This window comes from Triticum dicoccoides, chromosome 1B (genome assembly GCF_002162155.2).
Source record: "Triticum dicoccoides isolate Atlit2015 ecotype Zavitan chromosome 1B, WEW_v2.0, whole genome shotgun sequence".
Lineage (NCBI taxonomy): Eukaryota > Viridiplantae > Streptophyta > Magnoliopsida > Poales > Poaceae > Triticum > Triticum dicoccoides.
This window is the reverse complement of record NC_041381.1, coordinates 15215598-15220732: the sequence shown is the minus strand read 5'-3', so window position 1 is coordinate 15220732 and position 5135 is coordinate 15215598.

Here is a 5135-nt window from a genome sequence, read left to right as displayed (position 1 = left end):
ACCCGAGACTAAGTGCTTCTGTAATAAGGGGAACAACCATTGGAGCAGCATTACCCTAGATACTTGGTAGATGAGAAGGCTGGCAAGGTCGATAGAAGTATATTGGATATACATTATGTTAATGTGTACTTTACTAGTACTCCTAGTAGCACCAGGGTATTGGATACCGGTTCGGTTGCTAAGTGTTAGTAACTCGAAATAAAAGCTACGGAATAAACGGAGACTAGCTAAAGGTGAGCTGACGATATATGTTGGAAGTGTTTCCAAGGTTGATATGATCAAGCATCGCACGCTCCCTCTACCACCGAGATTGGTGTTTGCGTTGAGCATAGACATGATTGGATTATGTCTATCGCAATACGGTTATTCATTTAAGGAGAATAATGGTTACTCTATTTTTGAATAATACCTTCAATGGTCTTGCACCTAAAGGAATGGTTTATTGAATCTCGGTCCTAGTGATACACATTTTCATGCCAAAAGATATAAGATAGTAATGATAGTACCACTTACTTGTGGCACTGCCATGTAAGTCATAATGGTATAAAACGCATGAAGAAGCTCCATGTTGATGGATCTTTGGACTCACTCGTTTTTGAAAAGTTTGAGACATGCGAACCATGTCTATTGGTGTATATGCATGAAGAAACTCCATGCAAATGGATCGTTCGGACTCACTTGATTTTGAATCACTTGAGATATGCAAATCATACCACATGGGCAAGATGACTGAAAAGCCTCATTTTCAGTAAGATGGAACAAGATAGCAACTTGTTGGAAGTAACACATTTTGATGTGTGCAGTCGAATGAGTGCTGAGGCATGCAGTGAATATCATTATGTTCTTACTTCACAGATGATTCGAGTAAATGTTGAGTATATTTACTTGATGAAACACAAGTCTGAATTATTGAATGGTTCAAGTAATTTCAGAGTGAAGTAGCAGGTCATTGTGACAAGAGGATAAAATGTCTATGATATGATCATAGAGATGAATATCTGAGTTACGAGTTTTGGCACACAATTAAGACATTGTGGAAATTGTTTCGCAATTAATACCGCCTGGAACACCATAATGTGATGGTGTGTCCGAACATCATAGTTGCACCCTATTGGATATGGTGCGTACCATGATGTCTCTTATCGAATTACCACTATCGTTCATGGGTTAGGCATTAGAGACAACCACATTCACTTTAAAATAGGGCACCACGTAATTCCGATGAGATGACACCGTATGAATTATGGTTTAGAGAAACCTAAGTTGTCGTTTCTTAAAAGTTTGGGGCTGCGACGCTTATATGAAAAAGTTTCAGGTTGATAAGCTCGAACCCAAAGCGGATAAAATGCATCTTCATAGGAAACCCAAAACAGTTGGGTATACCTCCTAATTCAGATCCGAAAGCAATATGGATTGTTTCTAGAATCGGGTCCTTTCTCGAGGAAAAGTTTCTCTCGAAAGAATTGAGTGGGAGGATGGTGGAGACTTGATGAGGTTATTGAACCGTCTCTTCAACTAGTGTGTGACAGGGCACAGGGAGTTGTTCCTGTGGCACCTACACCAATTGAAGTGGAAGCTTATGATATTGATCATGAAACTTCGGATCAAGTCACTCCCAAACCTCATAGGATGACAAGGATGCGTACTACTTCAGAGTGGTACGTAATCCTGTCTTGAAGGTCATGTTGCTAGACAACAATGAACCTACGAGCTATGGAGAAGCGATGGTGGGCCCGGATTCCGATAAATGGCTTGAGGCCATAAAATCCGAGAGAGGATCCATGTATGAAAACAAAGTGTAGACTTTGGCAGAACGGCTCGATGGTCGTAAGGCTAATGAGTACAGATGGATTTCAAAAGGAACACGGACAATGATGGTAAATGTCACCATTAAGAAAGCTCGACTTGTCATTAAGATGTTTTCCGACAAGTTCAAGGAGTTGACTACGATGAGATTTTCTCACTCGTAGCGATGCTAAGAGTCTGTAGGAATTATATTAGCGATTACTGCATTATTTATGAAATCTTGCAGATAGGATGTCAAAACATTGTTTCCTCGACGATTTTAATGAGGAAAGGTTGTATGTGATACAACCGGAAGGTTTTGTCATTCTCGAAAGATGCTAATAAGTATGCAAAGCTCCAGCAATCCTTCTAAGGACTGGAGTGAGCATCTCGGAGCTGGAATGTATGCTTTGATGATGATCAAAAATTTTGGGTTTGTACAAAGTTTATGAGAAACTTGTATTTCCAAAGAAGTGAGTGGGAGCACTATAGAATTTCTGATGAGTATATGTTGTTGACATATTGTTGATCAGAAATGACGTAGAATTTCTGGAAAGCATATAGGGTTATTTTGAAAGTGTTTTTCAATGGAAAGCCTGGATTAAGCTACTTGAACATTGAGCATCAAGATCTATAAGGATAGGTCAAAATGCTTAATAATACTTTCAAATGAGCACATACCTTGACATGATCCTGAAGGTGTTCAAGATGGACCAGTCAAAGAAGGAGTTCTTGCCTGAGTTGTAAGGTACGAAGTTAAGACTTAAAGCTCGACCACGGCAGAATAGAGAGAAAGGACGAAGGTCGTCCCCTATGCTTAAGACGTAGGCTCTTCAGTATGCTATGCTGTGTACCGCACCTGAAGTGTGCCTCGCCATGAGTCAGTCAAGGGGTACAAGAGTGATCCAAGAATGGCTCACAGGACAGCGGTCAAAGTTATCCTTAGTAACTAGTGGACTAAGGAATTTTCTCGATTATGGAGGTGGTAAAAGAGTTCGTCGTAAAGGTTACGACGATGCAAGCTTGACACCTATCCGGATAGCTCTGAGTAGAGAGACCGGATACATATAATGGAGCAATAATTTAGAATAGCTCCAAGTAGAACAGTTGTTTGGAATAGCTCCAAATAGAGCGTGGTAGCTGCATCTAGGAGATGACATAGAGATTTGTAAAACACACACGGATCTGAAAGGTTCAGACCCGTTGACTAAAACCTCTCTCACAAGCAACATGATCAAACATAAAACTCATTGAGTGTTAATCACATAGTGATGTGAACTAGACTACTGACTCTAGTAAACTCTTGGGTATTAGTCACATGGCGATGTGACCTGTGAGTGTTAATCACATGGCGATGTGAACTAGATTATTGACTCTAGTGCAAGTGGGAGACTGTTGGAAATATGCCCTAGAGGCAATAATAAAAGTATTATTATTATATTTCCTTGTTCATGATAATTGTCTTTTATTCATGCTATAACTGTATTATCCAGAAATCGTAATACACGTGTGAATACATAGACCACAATATGTCCCTAGTGATCCTCTAGTTGACTAGCTCGTTGTGATCAACAGATAGTCATGGTTTCCTGGCTATGGACATTGGATGTCGTTGATAACGGGATCACATCATTAGGAGAATGATGTGATGGACAAGACCCAATCCTAAGACTAGCACAAAAGATCGTGTAGTTCATTTGCTAGAGCTTTGCCAATGTCAAGTATCTCTTCCTTCGACCATGAGAGCGTGTAACTCCTGGATACCGTAGGAGTGCTTTGGGTGTATCAAACGTCACAACGTAACTGGGTGACTATAAAGGTGCACTACAGGTATCTCCGAAAGTATCTATTGTTTTATGCAGATCGAGACTGGGATTTGTCACTCCGTGTAAACGGAGAGGTATCTCTGGGCCCACTCGGTAGGACATCATCATATGCGCAATGTGACCAAGGAGTTGATCACGGGATGATGTGTTACGGAACGAGTAAAGTGACTTGCCGGTAACGAGATTGAACAAGGTATTGGATACCGACGATCGAATCTCGGGCAAGTAACATACCGATAGACAAAGGGAATTGAATACGGGATTTATTATGTCCTTGACATCGTGGTTCATCCGATGAGATCATCGTGGAACATGTGGGAGCCATCATGGGTATCCAGATCCCGCTGTTGGTTATTGATCGGAGAACGTCTCGGTCATGTCTACATGTCTCCCGAACCCGTAGGGTCTACACACTTAAGGTTCGATGATGCTAGGGTTATAAAGGAAGTTTGTATGTGGTTACCGAATGTTGTTCGGAGTCCCGGATGAGATCCCGGACGTCACGAGGAGTTCCGGAATGGTCCGGAGGTAAAGATTTATATATGGGAAGTCCTATTTTGGCCACCGGAAAATGTTCGGGATTTTTCGGTATTGTACCGGGAAGGTTCTAGAAGGTTCCGGAGTGGGGCCCACCTGCATGGGGGGACCCACATGGACGTGGGTAGTGGGGGCAAGGCCCCACACCCCTAGTCAAGGCGCACCAAGATCCCCCCTTAGAAGGAATAAGATCATATCCCGAAGGGATAAGATCAAGATCCCTAAAAAGGGGGGATAACAATCGGTGGGGAAGGAAATAATGAGATTTCTTTCCTCCCACCTTGGCCAACGCCCCAATGGACTTGGAGGGCAAGAAACCAGCCCCTCCACCCCTATATATAGTGGGGAGGCGCATGGGAGCTATACACGAAGTTCTGGTGCAGCCCTCCCCCTCTCACAAGTACTCCTCCTCTCCCGCAGTGCTTGGCGAAGCCCTGCAGGATTGCCACGCTCCTCCACCACCACCACGCTGTTGTGCTGCTGCTGGATGGAGTCTTCCTCAACCTCTCCCTCTCTCCTTGCTGGATCAAGGCTTGGGAGACGTCACCAGGCTGTATGTGTGTTGAACGCGGAGGTGCCGTGCGTTCGGCACTTGATCATCGGTGATTTGAATCACGACGAGTACGACTCCATCAACCCCGTTCACTTGAACGCTTCCGCTTAGCGATCTACAAGGGTATGTAGATGCACTCTCTTTCTACTCGTTGCTGGTCTCTCCATAGATAGATCTTGGTGACATGTAGGACAATTTTGAATTTCTGCTACGTTCCCCAACATATCCTTGGTGGGACCTTCGAGTTCCTTTTGGATAGGGTCGCATATTGGACGTGACACCGCCCCTCCCCCTCCCCTCCCCGCCACCGCAGCTCGCCCCTGCGCCCATCCCTCCACCGCAGCCCGTTCCAGCACCGCCGCCCGTCCCTCCACCGAGCCGGCCCTCCCCCGCCCCTCCCCGGCTACCGCGGCCCTCCCGGCCACCACGGCTTG